The 24781-nt window shown below is 43.4% G+C and overlaps 1 protein-coding gene across 6 annotated transcripts in view; it reads right to left on the reverse strand.

Moving 5' to 3' along the window:
- DPF3 (double PHD fingers 3) overlaps positions 1–24781 on the reverse strand; it is a 221714-nt gene that overhangs the window by 27133 nt on the left and 169800 nt on the right. The window contains exon 10 of one of the 6 annotated variants that reach the window (XR_012159439.1): positions 20200–20797. The exons of 4 other annotated variants lie outside the window; for them this stretch is intronic. The gene's annotated coding sequence lies outside the window, so the exon portion shown is untranslated. Of the gene's footprint in view, positions 1–11177; positions 20798–24781 lie in introns of those variants that run through there. One more of the 6 variants, XR_012159437.2, reaches the window with a different exon arrangement.

Consider the following 24781-nt stretch of genomic DNA (forward strand, 5'->3'; position numbering starts at 1 on the left):
CGTGGCTGATGTTATTAGGCCCTGTGATGGTGTCCCCTGAACAGATAATGGCTAGCCAACTACAAAAGCAGTTTCTCCCTTGGTGTTCAGACTTCAACTGCTAGAAGAGGGCCTCGTCCTCCCTGATTGAACTAACCTCATTATCCCTAGCCTGATTCTTGCTTGCATATTTATACCTGCCTCTGGAAATTTCCACTACATGCATCCAACGAAGTGGGTATTCACCCACGAAAGCTCATGCTCCAATACATCTGTTAGTCTATAAGGTGCCACAGGACTCTTTGCTATTTTGGTAGATTCACAGTGATAACATAAAAGGCCTGTTTTGCAACTACAAGTATTTCTAAAAAGGCTTGCACAAAGAGCAGCCCAAGAAATGGCCTACATGACAAGATGTGGTGGAGCTGTGTGCGACAGGGAGCTATAAAGGTTTTACTGCACCATATCTGTGGTTGTGATTGCCTAGAAATACTTTTATTTCTACAATCCCGGGATAAACTGTATTTAGGGAAGGCAAAATGCTCTTGAGATGTGCAATGAAGGTTCTGTAGTTGAAACTCAGTTAATAATCCAGATTATAACAGACTCCAGTTCAGTCTCACATACCCGTATGAGCTCTGCAAGCTAACAGGAGTAAGAAGTAGCTCAAATGTATTGTGTCCTTAAAGTCAATAGACAGAATGCTAAAATGCACACAGGCACTAGCTTGGTCAAAGGTTCACCAAGTCACTTTTCTAACAGACCATAACTGCACTCTAACGATATCTTTCGCTATGGAACAAATGCTATAAACAACACATACAGCCAAACCTGCACAAAGGAGGGTAGCAGCAAGCAATCCCTTGGCTGTAAGCAACCAGTTTAATGCATAGATATCCCTGACTCAGAACTCCAAATCTGAATGAACACTCACCATCATTGTGGACGTTCAGATCTGGATCTGAACTCTGTGTCTCAGGCCTACATGGCCAGTACTTTATAGTTCTCCCAATGTTGCTTCAAATGTCACGTTATTTGCTCTTACAGCACATCCAGTAGACAGCTGATTTGGGGGTGGGAGAGATCACTTCAGAAATATTAACTGGGTATGCAGACAATGCTAGTACAGGCTAGTAGAGAGGAAGATTTTACACAAATACCTTAAAAAATATTTAAATCTCTCCAGTCCTCACAGACTATGTGACACTAAAGACCAGGAATGACTCTGCGGCCAATAGTGATCTGCTGCATCCAGGCATTCTGCGATCAGTACAAACCTTAGAATGGCTCATTAGTCCTTCTTCAATAATGAATTCTGCATCACAAGGTTAATTGTAACTATGTGCGCTGTCACAACCACTGCAGACTGTTTAAATTAACAATCCAAATCAATCATCTTTTCCAAACAATAGCGGAGATGATTTTGAGACAACAATAAGCACCAGCTTCATTTTTTTTAAAGAAACAAATCTAAAAATATTTATGCTAAGCAAAAGGGATTTTCACCCAGTTTCAAAAGGAACATATAATCAGCATACAGTGCAACTGTCAAAGAAGATTATGGTATTTTTCAGTCGTTTCCTCAACCTTGTATGTGTGGTGAGGTTTTTGTTTGTTTGTTTTTGTTTTAATCAATGGCATAATGAAAACCCATGGGGATCATGGTTACCTTCTGTCAGTAGTCCATACAATATTCAGGTCTTTAAACAACCACAGATAGATGGTACAGGTAGAATGCTCAATGCTGCAACCGACCCATAGAGGTAATGGAAGTTCCACGGGTAAAGTAACAGCAGAAATCAAGCCCTTCATAGTGCTAAGATGGAATCAGTGTTGCTATAACTGATGTTGTTATTACAAGGAATTAGAGCAATTACTGAAAATAAAAAGGGCAAGCTGTAATTCTAATGGGGGATATCATGTAGAGTACAGATCCTGTCCTCACTTGTCTGCCTAAAGATATAGTTTATAATGCTTACACATGTGCAGTATTGCCAACACCAGGCTTTCAAAAATCATGAGTCAGGCCCCTGCAAAATTATGAGATTGTCTTAAAATGCATAAGATTTCTAAAAAATAATAATAAATTTTGGGTTCTTTTCATTTGCATTCTGGTATTTGCCTCTCAGGGTCCCATTCTGAAGCTTTCCTCAGTAACCATAAGGCTAGAAACATGTAAATATGAGAAAGCTGAAATTCTCTATAATCACAGGATTCCAGGAGCTGGAACTTTAAGAAAAAGCACCATGTGTCACAAGACTCATGATCAAATTACAAGAATTGGAAAAACTGGGTATTTATTCTTGGAGTTTCCATAGCCCTTTCTATCATCAGAGCTCTTTCTCAAAATACTAAACCTCTAATTGTGCCAATATTTACGCATGTGAATAGTCCTAGTGACTTAAAGGGGACTATTCATGCACCTAAGTGTTTGCAGGATGAAGCCCTAATTCACTGATCATTACAATAGCCCTGTGTATTGGGGAAATACTGTTATTCCCATTTTACAGATGGGGAAGCTGGGGCACCACGAGATTAAGTGATTTGCCCAAGCCTACAGAAAAAATCAGTGTCAGAGTAGGGATTAGCACTCAGGAATTTCTGGCTCCAAGTCCTCAGAACAGACCACAATTGAATTCAGCTCTTGAAATCACTGAAACTGTTAAAAGCATCAGTGCCGGATATTGTTACACCCAGCCAGTATTCTATTATTAAAGAAAGAGAGGAGAAAAGGAGGCACTAAAAAGCTTATTTCTGCCTCTTGGTGACATAAGAGTGAGAAAATCTGCCCTTTTCTTTTAATAGAGTCACTATATGAATACGCACATTGCTGCACCCCAGCGAGAGATAGTTGGCATTCTGTGGGCGAGCAACACCAGTGCTGCAGATGCTGCTGACCAAATGCCTTAAAGGGTTCTGGTGGCCTTCGTTAATAGACTAATTAGCTTGATTCAGTCAGCTAGCTCCAATATGCCAGTAATTGTGGAAGAATTAACTCCATCAATAATTGATGGGGATCTGAGGCCATTCAGCTGTAGCAGAGCACAGCAATCTTCACCCCAAAGTTTCTCCTTGACCAGTGCGGACAAAGGGGAAGAAAGAAAAAAAAAAAGATACTCTGATGCCCTAGCACTTGGGAGGTGCAGACAACTGCATTCAAGAGATGATAGTTAGCTCCCAGGTACTGCCAGTTCCAGTGAAGTAATGCATTTGAATTAAAAAGAATATCAAATAGAATGAACCCTGTTTTAAGTGGTCACCCACGGCGCCAAAAAAACTCTTGCATAATAGACACTGGGCCAAATTCTGCTCTGAGTTATGCAGGTATGACTCCAGCTGGAGTCAATGGGAATTGCATATGTGCAACTGAAAGGAGAATTGGCGTGTGGTCTATATATGAAGTTCTGGAAACGCTAAGGATGTTTTATAGTGGTTGTTTAGTCCATAGAGCTGGCTTCACTGTATTCATTCACATGCTTTCCAAGTGTTGTGCAGGACTGTAGTCATGCAAATCTCAATGATCATTATGGGAGTGAGTCTCCTAGCTAAATACCTCCCAACCTGAAGCAATTCTTTGAAAATCCTCTAGCCTAGGAAGCTAACCAGCCAAATCTCTCTCTCTAGCCTTGATTATACGACACATTTTCCCTTAAAATTTCCCACCATGGCTACCAACCCCATATGTACCCTGAGAGTGCTAGCATACATGAAATGCTCGCAATTTTAGGTAAAGCTTAGGTAAAAATGTGTAGGGTAGACACAGCCCTTTTCTCATAAGGCAAAAGCTCTGACATGACTGGCCATATTTTTAACAATTCTGTGTTTATACTAATTGAACCAATCTGCTATCAATTATTCATATTTTTAAAGGGAAAAACCCCAGCACTTGCTGGGCATTAAAAAGTGTAAAACAAAAATACCTGCCACTATTTGTACAAGACCGACCAGCAAACAAACAAAAAACCCACAAAGTTGTGAGCTCACCACATTAGCTAACACCCAGGAAATCTCTGATCAAAATAAATCATGAGCTAGTACCTAAAGCAAAGAGCAAAGAGTTGGGAGTTCTAGGTTCTGTGCCCAGCCTTGCCACAGACTTCCAATGAGAGCTTGGGCAAGCCATTTAACCTCTTTGACTCAGTTTCTCCATCTGTCAAATGGCATTAATTATTGTGACAGGAGTTTGGTGAGGCATAATTTGTTAATGTTCGTAAGGCACTTTGAGATCTGTGAAGACAAGGTGTTATAGGTGCAAGGTCTTTATTAATAGAGCTGACGAAATTACCAGTGCTAATTATTATCATTATTCATCAATGTTGCATAAATAATGAAGTCAAAAATAGATATGTTAATTTCAGCTCCATTATAAATACAGGTGTTGGGGAAAACAATCGATGTTTGCCAATGGTAAAGGACCAGAGATGTAAGGACAATGTGTTTAAGCATGGAAGATATTTAGAGAGAAAATGAGGAATTCATCAACTGGGGTAAATTCTGCTATTACAGGCAAGCACCTTGACTGTAGAATTAACTGAGAGCAAAATTTGGCTCAAAGGATGCATGTATTATAACATTATGTACATATCTGCGGGGGGGGGAGCGTGTTGTGCACACACACACACACCCACACCCTACCCGAGAGAGAGAGAAAACAATTCATTCTAGAAGGGTGTGCTCTGGAAGATTTATTTGTAACAGTTTGGGATGACCTGCATAACACACAAGTGGCAAAGCAATAAGTGAATTATTCAGGCGATATCAAAAGAGTGCCAGTAAAACGTTTATCCCACCTCAAACCATCATGTCTTCTGAATATGCTGCTATTTTACACACAAATACCTTTAAAATGCTTTAGAGTGTTTTTAAATGGTTTTATTGGTACTTCTAAAAATCTTTTCCCCTGTAAATCCAGACTTCCTTAGTACACATACTCCAGCTGTACAGGTCTTAATATACCTAATAGATTTTAAAAGCCTCTAAAATTACCTAAAATCACTTTAATATAAATAAAATGTCATAATGTGAGAGTTCTATATTTTGGGCTAGAACTCAGGGTACAAGTTCTCTATGTCTCACTGGACAATTGGGAAGAGGAAGTAACTTACCTGTAACTGGAAGTTCTTTGAGATGTGTGGTCCCTATCTGTATTGCAAATGCAGGTGCACATGCGTGCCGTGCACCAGAGCCAGAAGTTTTCAGTAGCAGTATCCATTGACCCACACATGTGTCATACATTGCCTCATGCTCCAGGCAAGGTTATAAAGGGCCATGCGCGGTGATGCACCCTTAGTCATCCTCTTACAGCTGAGTAGCACACTCCGCAGCAGCAGGGACAGTGGGCAGGTATTGGAATACAAATAGGGACCACACATCTCAAAGAGCCTCCAGTTACAGGTAAGTAACCTCCTCTTCTTCTTAGAGTGCTGGTCCCTATATGTATTCCAAACGTGGATGAGTATCAAGCAGTGATCAGCTTGGAGGCGGATGCGAGGAAGCAAGAGGTATCGCCATCTGCAGGACGGCCTGTCCCACAGCTGTGTCTTCTGCCACTTCCTGGGTGATGGCGTAGTGGATGGTGAAGGTATGCACGGAGTGCCAAGTCACCGCCCAGCATATGCCATGCCAGGGGATGTCAACCAGGGAGGTGGAGGTGGCTGCATGTGCCCACATGGAGTGGGCCTTAATCCCGTCAGGCAGCAGGGTGTTAGACTGCCCATAGCACTCTGTTATGCATATAGAGGCCCATTTTGATATGCTTTGTGAAGAGAGGGCTTGGCCCTGCAACCTCTCTGCAATGGCTACGAAAAGGCATAGAGGGGTGCAAAAGGCACAGGTTCTGTCAAGGTAGAATGCAAGTGCATGGCGGACATCTGATGAGTGCGGGGTCCTGTCCACCAGAGTGGTGTGTGGCTTAGGATGGACGACTGGGAGTGGCTGGACTGATTGAGGTGAAATTCCAAAACTACTTTCGGGAGAAACTTAGGGTGAAGGTATCCTGGAACTCTGCCACCGTGGACGGCAATTTGCTGAAGTGATGGCTACGAGAAAGATGACCTTCATGGATAACTGTGAGAGGGAGCACACAGCCAGGGGCTCAAAGGGAGGTCTGGTGAGGGCAGAGAGTACAAGATTGAGGTCCCTGGGGGGGTGTAGGTTTAAGGAGCAATGGGAAGCTGTTCATCAGCCCTTTCAGAAAGCAGGTGGTGGTAGATAAACATCGAGTGGGAGGAAGGCACTCAGCGCTGCCAAGTGGACTTGGACTGAGCTGGGGGCAAGGCTTGAGATCTTGAAGTCCAGAAGGTAGTCCAGGGTGGTGGAGACAGAGATATCACTGAGCGGGAGATGGCGTCATTGCGTCCAGGAAATGAAACACTTCCATTTCGCTGCATAGCACGCACGTGTGGAAGCTTGTCTGCTGAGTGTAAGTATGTGCTGCACCAGTGTCGAACAAGCATTGTCTTGCAAGCCCCATCCAAAAGCCAGGCCATGAGGCAAGGCAGGCCTGGGCTGGGATGTTGGACTCCATCCTGGTCCTGCATGAGGAGGTCCAGCAGCACAGGGAGGTGGATGGGGGGTGGACATGTGTAGGGGCATGTGTCCATTCAGGTGGGCACCCCAACTGGCTAAGGAGTCGTCCATGGTGAGAGTGGCAGTTGGGACAGGAATGGTGAAGGCGGTGCACCTTGGAAGGGTCGGTCCATTAGGCGAGGGAGGCCCGGACCAGACATGGGACAGTGTAGCATCCAGGTAGTCGATGTGGTGTCTGCAGACTGATAGGAGCCACAGCTGTAGACAGCGCATGTGCAGGCAGGTCTGTGGAGTCATGTGGGGGCAGGCCGCCATGTGGCTGAGGCAGAGACTGCTGCGCACCATGGCACGTGGGTTGCAGCATAGGGCTGCCACTAGGGATGTCAGGGTAGGAAAAGGCCCAAGCTGTCCCAGAATCTAGGCATGCCCTGGTGAATTGGATTGTCCACCTCGGGACAAGCACAGATTGCTCCTCGTTTATACAGATGTCAAGAATGCAGATGGCCAATGTCATCTCTGAGAGGGATGGTGTCACCAGAAGCCAGTCATCTAAGTAAGGAAACACAGAGTACCCCAGTTGTCTTAGTTGGGCTGCCAAAACCACAAAGACTTTGGTGAAGACCCTTAGAGCTGTCACAATGCCAAAGGGGAGAACTCTGAAATGGCAGTGGTTGTCACCCACACGGAAGCGAAGAAACTTGTAGTGAGCCGGATAGACATCAATGTGAAAATAAACATTCTTCATGTGGAGAGCTGCAAACGATGCCTCCTGTAGGAGGGATAGCATGATGAAAGCGAGTGTCACCACACGGAAATTGATTTTCCTAATGAAAGTATTGAGTAGTAGGAGATTGAGGATGGGGCAGACTCCTCCTCCCTTTTTAGGGTTGAGAAAGTACAGGAAATAGAAGCCCTTGCTGATTAAAGGATTGAGCACCATTTGATCGTGCCCTGTGCTGGCACATGAGCCTGGACGGAAGGGTGTAAGACCTGGGAAGGCAGAGATGGGTGGTGGTATGGGTCCCAGGGCAGCCAGTGTACCCATGGGGTTGGGTCCTGGGGATACAGCAGGCCCCAAGGATATCCATGGCAAGGCAGCGGTGCGGGAGTGTACAGAGCCGGAGCTGTGCCATGACACAGGTGAGAATGATGGTTCCCCTGATGAATAGCTGTCTGAGTCCAAAGAGACCTCGAGTAGCAGTAGAGCCGTCAATGTGGGCCATCTGTGCTTAACTGCCAGGTGTGGTCTCTGTCAAAAGAGGAGCGGTACGTCCCCCAGAGTAGTGGGCTGCAGTACTGAGAGCAGTGGAGGGGTGGATATGGCAGGTCTAGGTGCGCTGTTGGGAGCAGAGATTTGATGCACCCAGGCATCCAAGGGATATCTCTTGGACCACTGGAGCATGGAGGCATGTGCAGTGCGGAATGTGGAGACTCCAGTCACAATGGGGGTGCATGCCATGGAGGGCAGTCTCTTTGCACAGCTGGGACGGCAGTCGCAGTACCAGTGCCTCCTCCTTCCTTTTAGCTTTACCCACTGCATGGGGAAGCTTAGGAGGTGGCACGGTGGGGTTCATGTGCGATGTCTCACCCAACCTGGCACGGCTCGGGGAGGAAACACTGTGCTTTGGGGCAGTCTGCAACAGGGACTTGCTACAGTGCCCATGAGAACACTTACAACCCTCTCACTTGGACTTGCCCTGCACCAGTGGTACTGATGGATCTGGGCAGGAGGCAGTGGGTGGAGCACTCGCCACTGGTGAAGGGAGGTGCACTGTCAGTTCCATCGGTCCTGGATTAGACTCCCCACACAGCTAGAGACCATTCTCCATGAGGAACTTCCGGAGTCGCAAAAGACAAGCCTCGCAGGTCTGAGGGGGAAAGGACTTGCAGATCTCACAGCATGCAGCAAGATGCACCTCCCCCAAGCAGTACGAGCAACAGTGTTGCTCGTCACTCACTGAGAATGAGCAAGGGCACGACGCACAGTTTTTGAACCCCATAATGTGGGGCATAGTCCCCCAGCGAAGTCGAGACAGGCCCTGAGCAGGGCAAGACCAATCATACCAACTAATTATGAACTGTCTACACTATTAAGAAAAACTAAACTAGCTGCATACATAGACTACAAGCATGGAGGAAAGAGGATTCCGACTCCGACCATGCAGCGCTAAGAGGGAACTGAAGGAGTGTGGCCCACGCGGCCTCTTATAACCTCGAGCATGGGGCAACATACGACGTACATGTGGGCCAACGGACACTGCTATGGAAAACTTCCAGCTCCGTCACATGGAGTGCATGTGCACCTGAGTTTGGAATACATATAGGGACCATCACTCGAAGAAGAATTTTCCCTTTCCACTGGTATCAAGCTGCCATGTAAATCCTGCAGTTGTAACAAACAGCATCAGAAGTTATACCTGTCACTGGTGCAGAACTTACTATTGCACATTCTGCTGCCCTGGATCTAGGGCCACAGTAATATGGAGGACGGATTCCACATTTGATGGGGAAAGGAAAAAACCCTTCTGGAGCACTCACTGGTGGTGAGTGCTCCACCCACTGCCTTCTTGATTGGGTTGCTTAGGGTGTCAAACTTTAAAATCCTAGGGGACAGTTCAGTGACTGGTGTAAATTAGAGCAACTGCGAGGCTGCTCTAACTTACAGTTGCCTGCAGCAGTCATCCAAAAGGCTGTTGTGGCAGTCAGGGATCTCCAGAGTACAGTGCATTCTGGCTAAGTCCCATCCCTTGACTTACTATTGTACTGGGGACTGAGAGGTTGGATGGTGTTTCAGCTGCTTAGGCCATCCTTTAGAATGCTTTGTGCAAAGCAGCCCTACCATAGCTGAGGATCTGGCCCTTTGTTTTGAGTTGCTCAGAGGTTTGGAATATTACAAGCAGTCAAGAGGAGATGGTGTACTGGGCAAAATGCAAGTGAAGGGCAAGGTGCACGACAAAGGCTTATCACCTGGCTCTGCAATTCACAAGAATATCTTCAGCACTTATGTAAAGTTATAGAGAGATAGAGATATATATATGTTGCACCTGAGTCTCCTCTGGTGTACACCAGTTTTACATCAGTGCAACTCTATTGACTTCAGATTTGTACCAGCATAACTCTGATCAAAATCAGACTGTGTATAGAAAAGTGGGCCTGATTCTCCACTGCTTTGCACCTTGGGTAGACGCAAAAAAGCTACCATTCCTGTTTGCACACAGTACACAAGGTGCAAGGCAGTGGAGAATCAAGCCCAAGTCATACTTGCCACAGTTTCTCATGGAGCAATAAGAATATGTTCTGCTCACTGATTAGCATGTCCAGCTTTCTGACAACAGAAGGCCTGATTCATTCCTGGAGTTACACTGTTCTGAAGCTGGGGTAATGGAGTGGTGAAACAGGCCCTAACTGAGAGGTGTTAGAGTGGAACCTGACCTTAGATCCATTGAAACCATTGTCCTCTCAGAATTTCCCATCCTGAATCAAACAATGTTCTGCTTCCCTCTTTCCCAAACTGACCCCTTTTAGAGACTGCTGGCTGCTAAGCAAAATGGCTATTTCTTGCCTAAGAAAAATAATGTGGGAGCACTCAAATGACCTTGTATTGAAGTCTCAGCTTGTTACTGTACTGCATAAACCGTCCAACACTGTACAATTCCTGGGGGTGATTTAGGTCAGCGCGACCTCCAAAAAACCCAGCAGCCCGCATCACAGTGCGCATAGCATTATGGGTAATGATCTGCTAATTGCCAAAAGGCGGTTAGGCTGCTTACCAATGCCAACAGGAAAGAAACCGCCTTCAGGCACTGCACAGATTCTGTACACCAGGGCTTTCAGTAGCAGGAACACAGATCCCAATAACTAAAATGATACAACTTATAAAGTATGGCAGAGAATGCTATTGCTACTGTGCTGAGTTCCTACACCCAGCAAATGTATGTATTGGTGGATATGCTGTGTAAAGCATTCCTAGCACTGTATTGCTTTCAATACAAGATGTTTTCTGTATTTAATTATCTAGCAAAGTGAGGAAGTAGTAAGATGAAAGAGTGGACGAAGGAGGTAGGCTGCCTGTCCAGACAGGGTGAATCTCCACAACCTGAAAAGCCAACGCATCACTTGTCTGGGGGACCTTGTTATTATCCCTCAACAAACTGCAGTGGAAAACACTCCTGCACAGCTCAGACCTTGTCACTATGCGCTGCAGGCTCCCCAGCCAGGCCAGCTCACACACCAGAGAGCTTTCAGTCAACTGGCAGGCTCACTAACCCTTTCAAAATGAGCAGTGAAGCAAAAACACTTGGTCATAAACACTAAAATAAAGGATGGAGGGTTAAGGTGGTGTTTCGTTGGGTTTTTGTTTGTTAGTTAGTTAAATCAGCTCTTCCCAGCAGATTAAACACATCTGCCCTGTAGCCTATTTACGACATTACTATCCCAGGGGAGCCAGAGATTTCCAGCGGTATGGTTATAATGGAAGGAATGCTGTAGTGTCTAAGGTGTTTGGGAAGCCATGGACTGGGTATCCATTTGTCAGTGTGTGAAAAAGAACCTTATTTTTAAAATAAATATGATCTCCACCCTTTCTATACAAGCAATAAGCCTGCCATCTGTTAGAACCAACAGTACTGACTGCTGCCGCCCTATTACCCGCTCCTTCTTCAACATCACTGGTGTTAAACTACTGTGTTAATACAAACAGACAGCAGTATGTCTGCAGGGGATCCTAGTGCTGTCCAGCATACTGATATTTTCAAGGGTTACTTTCAATGTAACAGTTTTCTAGGCATGCACTGGACCCTGGTAATGCCATCTGTTCCTGAAAGATGGAAGAAGGGGTCCCAACCAACATTGCACTGCAATTTAGAACTAGCCTGACAAGCTGATGGGACCAAAAGTGTCACCCACATTTCAAGCACTGAAAACACCTCTTTTCTAAGTTGGTATTTTACATTCCAGGGATGATTTTTGGATAGACTTTTATAACCATTTTGTTGTTGCTATAAAATTCTGTTTTTAAAATTCATTTCTTCACAGGACTTCCCCCTCTCTCCCACCCCTTATGAGGTTGTTTGGCTCTTTAAAAAAATACTCTACCCTACACTGTTTTGTAAGGAAGACTTGCAGTGTTGCAAGTAGAGCATTGCCCCAGAACACAATTTTTGCATGACCTTAGTATTCGTAAAAGGTGCAGGATGACAACCCTGAAGCCTCCTATTTATCCACAAAACAGGCTTTGCTACACTGACCTGTCTCAGACCTGAGCTAGAGGGACCATCGGTAGTGGTGAGAGCACCAGCTGGTTTCAAGGGCCTTTCAGTCCTTGGCTTCTCTTTAGACTTCCAACAAGGGGGGCACTAGTAGTGATGCACCACTGAAATTCCACTTAAGTCCATAGGGGCTTCAGCGGTACAAAGACCTAGTCTCTCTGAACGGGGTGATTTCACCCATGTGCCACGAAACAGCCATCAGATAAGAATGACTCAGACACAATTGAGTGGATTGGTTTTTAACTTCTGAATTTGAGGGGGGAAGTATCTTATCAGTCTTCTCAACCAACTAATTCAATTCCTAGAATGCGTTAAGAACAGCTCAGAATTAAGTTACTAGCCAGAATGGGTCCCAAAAATTCAAATCAAATGGCAAACTCCACAGAAATTATTTAAATTTCACTATTTAATATTCAATAAACTGCAGAAATAACTATGCATAAGACATTATGCCATTGCATACACAGTAACCTCATTGCTGTTACATGAGGTAACTATGTATCATACAGGTAGATAAATTCAGCATAATGAGTAAATGGCTCACAATCTACATAAACATATACTGTAAACGTAACAGCTCTGGCTTTCCCATGCAAGTCTGTTGAACCGCCTATAATTTATACTATTGCTAATATAGTCGTGTAATTGTATACTCCAACATAACTAGTGCCACATCACTCAGCTAAACAGAAAGAAAAACAATTCTGAGTAATTGGTTTCAGAGTAACAGCCGTGTTAGTCTGTATTCGCAAAAAGAAAAGGAGTACTTGTGGCACCTTAGAGACTAACCAATTTATTAGAGCATAAGCTTTCGTGAGCTACAGCTCACTTCCTCAGATGCATATCGTGGAAACTGCAGCAGGCTTTATATATACACAGAGAATATGAAACAATACCTCCTCCCACCCCACTGAGTAATTCTGAGTAAGTTACCTCATTCATTCATTTAAATGGACTCCTTTACCTAGTGTGTGTGAGTGAGTGAGAGAGAAAATATATTACATATAAACATACTTGTCATTGATTGTAATACAATCTTAGAAGCTGGAAAATAAAATTGCATGGTCATTTTTCCATTCTCCATTTTTTAAACACTTTGGTTTTCCTCTCTTGCCAATGGAGCATTGGTCAACATGGCTGCCTTTCATTTACTTCTCCATCAAAATATCATCATTTAGTGGGAAGTGCTTAGTTAGTTAATGACATGCTGCAACCAGCAGGGGGCGCTCACACAGTGATTTCAATAAGTTATGCCAAGGTGGTGGTGGTTTCTGTTTTTTGGTGGAAAAATGGCAGACTAACATACATTCATTTGTTAGATCCCAGATGACCTTCCTCACCAGAACAACAAGTCAAAAGGTCAGTCATATCTTAGGCTTTAACAAGCTAATAGCATTCCTTTAATGTATTTAAATGATATTTCATATCACCTAAATATCACATTTGATTAAACAAGCAATTAGCAAGTGCCACAGCAGTGGACATAAATGCTTACAGTCCATTCAGCACCAAAAGGAATTACTGAGAAGAGGCTATCATGCAAATTAAAATGAAACACTATTTTATTTATTTATTTCCTTGCCCTGTTGGAATTCATTGTAGCTCTTAGGCCCCTGATGCAGTTTTATTTTTTAGCTGCTAGCAGGCTTGGTAATGGGCAGTTCTAGTCATGACAAAGGGCCTGAGGGATTTTCTCATAGAGCCTCCAGGCTTGCAAGTTTCTGAATGTCTTTGACTCCAATTAACTTTAATGGGAGTTGGGGGTGCTCAGCATCTCTCTGATCAGGTTTCTAGGGAGCTGCATCCAGGTACCAAAGAAGCCTTTGTAAGAGAACTAGTGCTGGGCCCCTTAAATACAAGAGGGCCTAATTCTTATTTACATACGGCTCCTTTACACTGCCAGAACAGAATGGCAATATTCCTAGAACAGTGTAAAAGGGGCTTCGGGGTCAGATTTGTAAAGGTATTTAGGTGCCTAGTGGGAATTTCAAATGTGCTTAGTTGCCTAACACCCATTGAAATCAACAGGGAGCCAGCTGGGAAGAGGGCAGGTGACACCTCTCCAGAGCTCCCAGACCAGGCCTGGGAGAGCAATCTGCAAGAAGCAGCTGAGGGACCTACAAGGAGCAGAAGCCTGCTGGGCACAAAGCCCCAGCTAGAAGGGCTGCAAAAGCCTGAGTTTGGAGGGAAGGCTATAAGGAAGGAGAAACCCTGATAAAGGACTGGAAAGGGGTTTAACTAAAGAGGAGGTGTATATGGCTGCTGAAGCCCACTATAAACTGAAATGACTTATTGAGCTAGGGAAGATGGCTGAAAGGTTTTGAGTGTTATGTTATAGTAATAAGCTACATCCAGAAGCAGAGCAGTATTGTGGAAACCCCAGGATTTGTGATGGAAGGAGAAAATGAGATCCTGCTGCAGAGGGTGTTGTATGAAGTTTTATGTCTGGCATATAGTGGTTTTACTGGGTATCTGACACTTACAAAAATAAAAACATCCACCTTCGTTACTGATCAGCTCTTGACTGCCTCACATCATATGGGTTCTTCTCACTTAAGCGAGTTGGCTTCAGTCACAGTACTTGTTACCGAGATTAGCACAAAAGTAACTAATGCCTGTTACCTGGTGACAGAAATGTTTAACATCTTAAATTAAGTCTCCAGTAATATTGACATAATTCTGGGAGTGCTCTTTTTAAAGCCTCTAATCTGTTTCAGGGAAGCTGGTTATATGTGAAGAACATGCTCCTCCTCCTCCCAAAGCACTGCATGGTGAAGTCACATTGCTGCTGATACTATGACAGAGACCCAGAGGCTGATGAGGCAGAGTGGTTCAGTTCAAGGGTTCAGTTCAAGCAAAAATGTCTCAAAGAATCACAAACATTTAGGAGAACACAGATATGAACTGGAAGGTCTCTTAGGGAATTTGCCATCAGAGATGGTTAAGAATAGCATCAAGAGGCAAATTATCTCTCTGGCAAAACCAATGGGAATATGTCCTTCTCTTGCCAGGTGGAGCTGTCCATCAGCCAGGAGTTCAAAGGAGGACTGTCCCCTTTCGGAATTTGCCAAAACTTCTGTTGCTTTCATGCAGGCAGCAACAGTTCAGAGAACTTCAATCCATCATTCAACTTCCATTGTTCAAAATATGTCATCTTTTCCGTGCAGCTTTATAACTGGCCCCTGTCTGTAGGTCACCCAATACCACTCCATATATTTTAGATAACTTTAAACTGAAACCCAGTCAGCAGTGTGGATGATGATACTGACAAAGACAAAACTGTGCTCCAGAAATCTAGTTTTTTTAAAAAAAAAGAAGGCGGCACACTTCCTTATCATGGAAGAATTAGATGCCAGATGGATGAACAATCATCCAAATCATCGTCATGGTAAGTACTTTTCTAGACACAACCAGTGCATATCATGGGAGTACAAATGCATTGGGGTCAAACAATGATGAAGTAAAGCAATGCAATAAAGGGTAAGTCCCTTGTGTCTTATCATATGATGGCCTCATCAGAACTAGGATTAAATTGTTTTAAATGTCCAGATTTGGTGGAGCAAAGGAAATCCCATTTTACAGTGTTTGCCAGGGAACAATAGAGAGCTTAAACAAATACAAGCCCCAATTCAGGAAAACGGTGCTGCTGCTCCACTGAAGTTAATTCAGTGCTTTCCTGAATAGGGACGCTTTAGTGAGTAGGGAAGTTTTGGTGACTCGGGCTTCTGGTCAGGGAGCATCAAAAAGGGGAATGAGAGGTTAGGTCACTTCAAAAGAATATTAAAGGTTTTGTTTGAGGGAGTAGGGGACATGCTCCCTCATACACCATTGGTTTGATGGTTCTGATTATAATTGGGACTCACAGTTTTAGGAAGAAAATATTAACCAGAAAAAGACTTCTTGCAGGTACGGAGAAGCAGTGGGAATAAACCAGAAATTGTAAACTAGTAAAACATTAATTTAGGCCAAACCAACCCACAACTTTTTCACACAGTTCATAGACTTTGCCATCACAGCCCTCAGCTATACAGCCCTCGGGATAAATCGCCACATTGATTGGGAGCAGTACAAGACTGGTGGACATGGGGAGGCTGATTAGATGCAACTGAAAAAGAAAATGTTTCCTTCTCCCCTCTTTTCACCACTATCACCAGTAGGAGCACGTCTCTAGAGTAGAAAAATGAGATGTATTTATCTAACACTTTCCTACTCTAGACAGGGTGCCCAAGGGTGCAATCAGAAGTAACACTGCTCAGGAGCTTGGAAGGAACCTGAGCTCCCTTAAATCCTACATTGTTTCTGTAGAATTAAAACTTTCATCTAAGTATAATTATGTTTCTGGACCGTATGGGTTTAAAAATGCCTTCTAGATGGGAGCTCTATGCAGAGCTAACAGCCTAAAACAGGTTTCAGAGTAGCAGCCGTGTTAGTCTGTATCTGCAAAAAGACAAGGAGGACTTGTGGCACCTTAGAGACTAACAAATTTATTTGAGCATAAGCGAAAACAGTAGCTCTATAGTGGTGGGAATGGATGGGGCCTTAATAAAAGTCTAAGAAGGCCAATTTAAATGCCAGCTTTCATTTCTGATCATTTTAGCGAAAATATCTAACTCATCTGCTTATCCACAATTATTGGACACAATGGCAGAGATGATGGGGGTGGAGCAGGGCAGGGAAAGATAGCCTGTATTAACTTAACAGAAAAGGTACAGTGATATGAGCAGTGGAGTCCTGTAATAACATCTGTTCTCTCCTTGATTTGTTAGTCGCTAAGCCTGCCCTCTAGCTAAAGTTCCCTGTCTAAGAGAAAAGCGAGGGCAAATGGAAAAAAATCACTGGGCTTCTACCCATTGTCTAGGGAGATACAAGGGAAGGATTTTTCCCGGCAGTTTTCCTCTCTCCTTGTCAAGGATCAACAGCTGTGTACGGTAGTCCACCCTCTTACTGATCTTCCTGCTGGCTGCGTGCTCTGTTCAGCAGCACATCAGTGAGCTGGAAATGATCTAGGACGCAGGCACATTGCAGCTGAGGAGAGGAGGAGCAGAGACTGCTATGATCAAGGATTTAGGAAGGGGAACAGGGATTTGCTATGGCAAATCTTCCTCCCTGCCCAGATATGGGGCAGGGAAGAAGAGCATCCGCTGTCTAAAATCCCTCTGGAAGAATAGTTTTGTGGGTCTGCACTCAGGTAAAGGGGGAGGGTGGGTAGTGCCTCCAAGAGTGAAGCCCAGAGAGAGGCAACTGGAAGTTGCTGGGCGAGGGGGGTTAAAAGGTACTAAGGGTCAGATCCTAGAGTTTGCTATAGTGACCCTAAGCAGCCTTAGAGCTACCCTAGTAGGCCAGCTGGGAGATTCCACCAGAGATTCTCTGCCAATCTCTCTCAGCCCCCTCCTAGCCCCAATGTACGAGATTTGCCAAGAATGGGAGGGGCATGGCCAGAATACAGCACAATGGCACCTTGACAGCCATTACAGATGGTTTATCTTGCAAAAGCCTTTAGGTGGCTCTAAATTTTGTCAGGGGCCAAACTGGCTCCTGGCAGCTACAGTGATTGGGGGAGAGAAAAGGTGGCTTGAAAAGCATCTTTCCCTTCAAAACTTTTTTCACCAACATTTTCAAGACCTCTCCACCCCCGATGGAGACAGGAATCAAACTAGTGATTGAAATAAAAATTACACATGTGAAAGAGGCTATACAAATGAACAGAGGATGGTAAGCTTTCCATTACTGGGATATTATTACAGGGATATTAGCTCTACTATATTGGAGGATTTAAACATTCCAGAAAGTCTCATTCTCTATGGGTTTTAGCGTAATTCCTACACAGTCCTACTGGATTCATCCCTATTAGATTCTATAGAGAATTATTGGATTTTCTTCTTTTTGCGATCTGTTATTTGTCATTCAGCCCAGTTTTGGTTTCACTACTCCAGGGACTCTGTTCCCAAACATCAGAAGACCACTTAAGAACTGCTACTATTGCATGCACACATGAACACTGAAAATGCCTTCTGTAACCTCTTCTGGTAGCTGCGCGTGTGATGGGGGACAGGGAAACCCAGCAGAGTTTCAGATAAATGACAGCACAGTTACCAGAGGAAAAAGAAACAAAGAAAAACCTACCTAAAAAGGCTACTGCTCCCAGCAGACCTAAAACAGTCATCTCTCTCGTTCCTTCCCCATCACCCCACCCCAAAATGTGTGTGTGGAAGGAAAGGTTTAATCTTTACATTGTGAAACAACAAAATTAACCAAAAGCTTGAAACTGGCACCTAGATACTGAAGCGATGGCACATTAGAAATATGATGGATAGGTTCTGAATTAAAAAAAAATGATGTAACCAGTTAAAATCTATGCTAACGGGGGCAGTGTCAAATAATTTAGACTCTGCATTTGACCTACTTTAACAGAGTTGTATTAATCTCAAGGGGATTAATAAATACACATTTAAGATCCAATGCTATTGCCAAACGATGGAAAAAACAATCATTCTTATTTACTTGGGCCCTACACAAAAGCAATATTTTAGTCTCTCCTTTGCCTGCCCCCACAGAAGCAAGTAGCAAACACTGTTCCCAAAATCCAGCCAACAGAGAAAAACAAGAAAGCTGTGTTAATTTCAAGCTTCATTAGCAAATACAAAACAAAACCCAAGGACAAAAGTCATCATTTACCAAATGGAAAAGGAAAACAAAATCAATAGAGAAGGAAGTTTTATTTTAAGCCTTGAAGAAAATATTGTAAACAATGGAGAGCTTAAAAAAGGGTACGTACAGCAAGTATATCTGACAGTGGGGTTTAAAGAGATGATAGTGTGCACTAAAAAGATCTTGTGGAATTGGTTGATAAAGTAATATTTACAGAGAAATATACAATGGGGGCATCAGAAGGAGACTTTTATTTAACAAGAATATTACACAAATTAAATCCAGACCCTACAGTTTGAGAAGTTTCATTACAGTTGTGCATCTTGTTATATTTTAAAAGAACAAAACCTGATTATTTTTAAAGGCAGTTTAACAACTGCAGATTTCAAAAAAACTGGCAAAGTGTCTGCTCCTACTCCCATTGATGGCAATATAAGTTTTGCCATTGAATTCAGTGGGAGCTGGAGTGGGATCTACCAGTGATGTTACATTGCTTACACCTGCAGATTTGGTCCTAGGTGTTAAGAATGGGAGGGACTCCTCCAGATTCTGCATTCCTAACATACCCAAGATTCCCAGTGAAGTCAACTGAAGTCTTGGGTGAGCAAGAAACAAGATGAAGGGTCAGGACCTTCATTATCATCACATATTCTACCACCTTCTTGTCAATGGCAAAAGAACAGGTTCTCCCCAGATGCCTTTGATAAATAAATAATTTAGTGACTAAGCAGAGATGACTCACTGGATGAGGCGGGACAAGGGATCTCAGGCCAGCTCTACACTATAAATGTTTTCTGGCATAGTAATGTCAGTGTGATTGTTTTGCAACATTTCTATACTGGCAAAAGCCCGGTTATATGAGCATAAAGATGTTTCTGCCAGTATAGCTTATTTTGCTTGGGGAACTGATACCAGCTTCACCAGTAGCAGCTATAATGGGAAACCTTTTCTAGTGTATACTAGGCCTCAGGTTCAAATCCAAGGCCTTCTTTAGGAGACTAGGCTGTCCTGTATCTTTGAGACACTCAAAACGAGACTGCACAAAGCACTGTAGGAAACAATCTTGCACTGGCCCCTGGAGATGGACTGGGTAACCAAATAAGCCCTTCAATTCATCTATGAATCAATACCTCTTACCAGGCTGAGAAGATGAGTAACAGTTTAAAATAAATGTATGAACTCCTTCCTTCCCACACACACTCCATAAAACTAAATTTAGGGTTCTACGCATGGCACCTCACACTTGCCTCCTCCTGAGTCACCCCAGCTGCTTATTTCTGAGGTGCTTAAAAGAAGTTCTGCATGCCTTTGGATGTCCAGGAGTTCCCAAATTAGGGCTCAATTATGCAAGGGCACTGGCACTTGTAGTGCAGGGGACTTCCAGTGGGAGATTCCACACCCAGAATGTTTGCACGCGCAGGCCATTAGATTGCAAGCAGCTCTCAGAATGAGCTGCTGAGTTACTAAAATGAAATGTAGCACTGCTGTAAATTGAGTTGTTCCTTTTTTTTACCTCTATTTTCAGCAGCAATATTTCCCAGAACTGGTAAAGCCAAAACTTGTTTCACTCTATAGAAAAGATACATCAATATTCCTTCCAGCCTGGACACAAAAACCGAGAACAAGAATTCAGCCTTTGGGTCTGTTCTTTGCTTTTTCAACAGTATATTTGTTCAGATTTGTGCCTGCCACAGTAAAGCAAATAAGCTTTAAATATCTAACAGGGAAACAGTACCAAGAATTTAGGAGGAAGTAAACCAGAACAATCTTCACTTACCACATCCAATTTGCAAAAAATAAAAATACCCAGCACATGTATGAATGGCTTCTTTAAAGTAAGAGAGAGCAGAGTTGATCTTTATTTTCGTAATTTAAAAAAAGGTTTTCCTTAAAGTAAATATTCAGTCTTTATTTTACATTAAGTGCTTTTTTAAATTTTCACGTCTTCACAAAATTGCTTTTAAATTTTGAAGTAACCTGTATTTTAAACAAAAATACTGTGCAACTTGAGCACTTCTTTTCTCTCTTAAATATTGAAATAAATAAAATAGTTGTCTTTTTTTCAGTGTGTTGGTTTGTTTTTCAGTCATTTCTATTGTAGATCAATTCCAGTTTGACCTGGGTTTACACACACGCATAAAGGACAGTGAAATCAAGACGTTTAACAAAGAAAATGTTTTCTTTGTATTGCACAAGCTTAGGGCATTCCAAAACTTCTGAGCAGGTGCCAGCAGGCTTTCCACAGTCCAGGCTCCTGTGCCAGCTGGGATGGATTGGGCAAGGAGAGGAGAAATATCAAAGCATTCTGGCTTCTCTTGGCCTTCTTCGGAAATGGCTTGCTTGAAGGATGCTGGAGTCCATGAGGGCAGGGCAGACTGCAGAGGGAAAGGCAATACAAAATAAAACTAAAAAACCCCAAACATACAAAAAAGCAATTCTTCAAAAAGAACAAAAGCAAAATCTTCCAGTTTGGCTCCCACTCCACTTCAAACTTTTAAAATATACTTAGGCAAAACTCAGTTTCTATTGAATGTGGGTGTCCTAAATGAATACCAAGAGAAGTTAAATGGGACGTGAAGGGGTTACACCCAAAAAATCCCCAAACATTATGAGCTTTTTCACTGTGAACATGTAGTTACATTTCCCCTCATTACTCATCTCCTACAACTGCTTCTTCACTAGCGGTTATGACCTTTGGCTTACGAGATCCTGAGCTGTTTTAAATTGTTATTGTAATCATTTATATAGAGCCACATGTGTATGAAAGGCAGGAACACATGTTCCCTACCCTGAGGAGTTATGTGATGCCAACCAAATTTTAGAACTCACACACGGATGTGGTGGTGACAGCCATGTGATAATTCTGGAACAAGTGAAAAACTGAATATCACACCTGCACTTCACCCACTAGTTCATCTCCCCTGAGACTAACTCCTATATTCCAAACCTCTGAGCAGTGTCAAATGGCCACTAACATAGTCTAAAATATTTCTTTCCCCAAAATGTGAAATCCACTCATCCCCCTCACCCCCAAAACTGCAATGGTCAGAGGTTCCAGGACAGGAAGTATTCAGTCATGGAGCCGTGATGAACTTAAGAGTCAAAACCGCAGCAACTATTGGTGACAGAAAGAGATGCTGGGAGACAGGGGAGTTCCCCTTTCCTTCTGGACACACCACTCATTTCTAGTTCCAGTAAATTATGAGATATCAGGCCTTAAAATCATGAAACCTGAAGTTTCAAAATTATATTATAATTTCTCTTCTTTTTCATGATACTAAAGATAGGTAGAGGGATATGAATAATAGTGCCAACTCAGTTGTTTGAACTCTAAAACATTTCAAAAGTTTTTTCCCTATGAAATATATATTTTACACACACATGAATAATTACAGCCTACAAATAAATACAAAAAAAAGGAGAAATAGGGCTTATTGAAAGCATCAATTTATGTTACAGTAAAACACATACTGGGCAGATCTTATTTAAGCAAAATTCCCGGCTGAGTCAATAAGACATTTGCCTGAGGAGTAGGCTAAGCAAAATTGATTGCCATTAGCAATGAGCCTAGGCCAAATAATTTGGATCAGGATCCACATTTTGAACACTCAGAGTTTGGGGTGTTTAGATCAGAGATTGTGTTTAGAGACCATCTCTAATGGTCATGAAAACAATTCAACAAATTATGGGACAACAGCAGGGGGAGAATGTATTCATAACAGATGGTGTCCCAGAACCGGCAGGGCTCAGCCACTGTCTGGATGCAGCTCTGATGTGTTCCACGCATCAGCAGGCAGCAATCTGAGCCTCTGTCTCCAACCAAGAACCAAAGTAGAGAGCTGTAAAATGGCAAATTTGAACTCAAAATGAGAAACTAATGTAAAAGCTTAAAGACGAAACTACATGGAGGGGGTTACTTACGACAAACTAAATACCGCATCCAGAAACAAATGAGCATCTCACATTAACTAGTGTATTTACAGTACGATTTGACTGCAGTAGCAGAAACTAACCCAGAAAGCTGACTGCTGATCCTATTGAAGCTAATGGTGAAACTCTGATTTCTGTGGCAGCAGAACACAGGAGACACTAGTTAATGTGAGCTGCTCATTTGTTTCATTAGTTTTTAGTTTGTTATATTTAGTTTGTTGTAAATAATCCTACCTTCGTTGCTTCATTCTGAACTGCATTAGATATACAAAGAATAAAAATACAAGTCATAAAATCATTAAGGAAGGGAGAGGGAGGAAAATATGAGCTAATTTCATTTCCATCCCTTCTTTGCCACTTGCCCAAATAAAGCTCATGCTACATATTTATCTCGTAGCCATTATATCAGCTAGGCCCATGTTAATTCCCCACCTGCTTGCAGGGGTTGGATCAAGAAGCTGTGGCTCTTCCTGCAAGTGTTCTGAGGCCCTTTGGTATGCAGGAGTTGGGAGGTGCTTGGGAAGGTGCCCCACATTATTAAGGGAACATACAAAAGCCTGAACATAAAACCTGAGAAACAATGGAGCCTGAGCTCCAGCCTGAGCCGCAACTTCAAAGCACGGTCTATACAGCTACTTTTAGAGCCCTGCTAGCCCAAGTCTGTTGACCTAGGCTGGGGAGTTCGCTCCAAAATGTTGTGTAGACATACCCTGAGGTTGTAGAGTGCAACATTTCCCTTGGGGCTGAAGAAATTATTTCCTCCCCCACCCCCAATTTATGACCTGGAATTCAAGTCCAGAAACTCTCTTTATGCCTTCTTGGCTTGGTCAGTGGCTTGTTTTTCTTGGGATACATGACTAGGACTGTGCAACTCCCCCACGCCTACTGAGAAGTCCACGGTGCTGGTGGTGTCAGGGACCTCCTTTTTCCTCTAGCTAATCACAGCTCCTCTCACATATTCTCTACCTTCAAAACTGAATGTGATCCGACTCTCCTCTCCCCACTCCTACAAGAGTATCAATTAGCACCCCTGTGGACTTGCTTATGCTTTCATCTCTGACCTCTATGGCCAACTCTCTTCCCCTATTCTCAATCCCATGCCTCAATGCCATTCAACACTCCTGGGTGTATTTAACTTCTATTCCAATGATCACTTCCATAGTCGCAATTATGGTCACTCTCCCAGCCTTGTTTTCACAAGGCACTGTTTCCTCTCCCACCACTACATTTTCGTTTCCTGTCTGTTATCACACCTTTTGTTCAGCATCACTGTCTGTGACATTCAATCTCCAGCGATCTCTCAGATTCCTCTACTGCTCTCAACTCTCTCCTCCCTTCCTTGTCTGCCCTGCACTCTGCATATTGACTCCATGACCACAGCCTTCAACTCCAGCTTCTCCTTCATGCTCCACTCCTACACTACACTCCCACACTGCTCAGCCTGTCCTATTAAACCCTGAGCTGCAGCTCTCTCCTCGCCTTTGTTATCTTACCATAGTGAGCACATCTGAAGAAGTCCCATGGACTACAGTGCTCTCCTCCACAATACATTTATCCTTTCTTCCTTCGTCTGTCAGGGCCAGATCAACCCAAGGAGTGGGTGTAAACACACACACACACAAAATGTAGCTAATGGGGATTTTGTACACTACTGAAAATAAATGTTAGCTGGCATATTTTTATGCAAGTGCACTCTTACTGAGAGCCTTGCCCCTGCTCCGTTGCCATTAAGGTTGGCACCTAGTGGCTATGGGCACAAATTGACATATATGGTCATCAGAACTTTATTCATGAAAGTAAGCCATTATTTAATGCATTATTAATATTTGATTATCATTTGTATTCCAGAAGGGCCTGTAATGTGCTAGGCCCTGCTCACACAGACAAAGACAAAATCTCTACCCTGAACAATTTACACTTAGACACTAAAACCCAGACAAACGAACGAAAAAGGACAAAGTTCCAGCATTTCCTTTTCCCTTGTTAACCCATCTTCCACATGACTCCCATGAATCTTTTCTCCTTCAAAATATACTCTACCCTTTTTGGGGATCTCTATTTATTTAAAGGAACACAGTCAAATTTTAAAAAAAATTACAATTCTGTCTGAAATTTTTTTGAGGCTAGTATAATTCAAAATAGCCACTATGGCAGTGGTCCCCAAACTGCCTCAGGGGGCACAGAGGAATGTTCAGGGGGGCACGTGGCAGGGCCAGGCTCAGCTCTCACAGTAGGATGGGGAGGGGGTGCCATCCAGCCACACAACTAGCTCTGACCTCAGCCGTAACTCCACTCTGCCCCCTGCTCCACCCCCAGCCCAGATCCAGCCCCAGCTGCTCCTCCCCCCTGCTCCGCCCCCAGGCCAGCTCAGCCTCTAGCCCCAGCTCCTCTGCCATTCCCAGCTCTGCCCCTGCTCCACGTTCAACCTA

Source organism: Lepidochelys kempii, chromosome 6 (assembly GCF_965140285.1).
Source record: "Lepidochelys kempii isolate rLepKem1 chromosome 6, rLepKem1.hap1, whole genome shotgun sequence".
NCBI classification, from domain to species: domain Eukaryota; kingdom Metazoa; phylum Chordata; order Testudines; family Cheloniidae; genus Lepidochelys; species Lepidochelys kempii.